Source organism: Poecilia reticulata, linkage group LG5, assembly GCF_000633615.1.
Source record: "Poecilia reticulata strain Guanapo linkage group LG5, Guppy_female_1.0+MT, whole genome shotgun sequence".
Lineage (NCBI taxonomy): Eukaryota > Metazoa > Chordata > Actinopteri > Cyprinodontiformes > Poeciliidae > Poecilia > Poecilia reticulata.
The window spans coordinates 671,344-672,551 of NC_024335.1; positions in this window are offsets into that span (position 1 = coordinate 671,344).

Sequence of the window (1,208 nt, forward strand, 5' to 3'; positions counted from 1 at the left end):
GGAGAGGAGAGGAGAGGAGAGGAGAGGAGTAAAGGGCAGGTGGGGTCAGAGGTCAGAGGTCAGGGCATGCCAGCTACCAACATTCTAATCTGACCCGTGGAAAATGACAGGCTCCAGCAGAAACAGGTAAAAACTAAAGGAGCCGTTTTAACCTGCAGGAAAACAACAACAAACCTTTAATGTTCAGACTGAAGGTTCCCAGGTCTGAAGGCTGAAAGGTGGAAACACCTGGATGGGCCCAACCGTCTCTTCACTCATCACCAGCTTCTTATGAATGAACGGAAATAATCATGAGTCGGCTGTTTCATTCAATACTTCCTTGTTTTTCTACGATGTGAGGTAAAATATTTTTTACAGTTCTGCTGGTTCAGATAAAACTCCGGACTGGATCTTTCTCGTTGGGATCGGGATTCGGGGGGCGTTAATGTCTGGGCTTGAGAGGAAAAGATTCGGTGAACGGGTGAATTTTAAACCGAGGTCCTGTTGCCATGGTGACGCAGTCGGACTGACTTTAACCCAGCTACAAGCTCAGCCTTCCCCACGGACAGGTTTTAAAACCGGGCCGGCCGGCAGGAAGGCTGTTTGGATTCACGCCATTAATATACATTTCTTTTCTGCTGCGTGATGGTAAACAAGACGGAGAAATCCCCGCAGACTTCAAGCGGTGAAGCTAACTAGCATGTTGCTGAGCTTTTTCACTGGGAGGAGGACTCATTATGCTGCCGGCTGACTCAATTATAAGTTTAAGTGTTTTAAAAGCTACACGGTGACGTCACCGTTATGAATATCTTGCTAAACTACACTGGCCAAATGCAGGAGAAACGGAGGCTAATAGCATTCTGTAGCTAAGCTAACAGTCATTATGCCGTTTGGTTCCTGGAGATGAGTAGGTATCACCACCAGGGGGCGCCTATTCCCTGTGTTGTTGTACTATAGTACAGAAGAAGAACTAGTCTTCCATTTTGAAGAGAACATAGGTGATGATGCGGTGCAGAGCGGTAAACTAACGTCACTTTGCTCATGTATGGAGATATAATGCTCAGTTCCGTGGAGATCTGGCTTTGCGTGGACGAAGTTAAAGAAAGTGAAAGTGTGGAATACTTCAAAAGTGCGTCCTGCTGTTTTGGGTTAGCGTGGCTAACCGCCGATGCTAACTCCTGCTGTTTTGGGTTAGCGTGGCTAACCGCCGATGCTAACTCCTGCTGTTT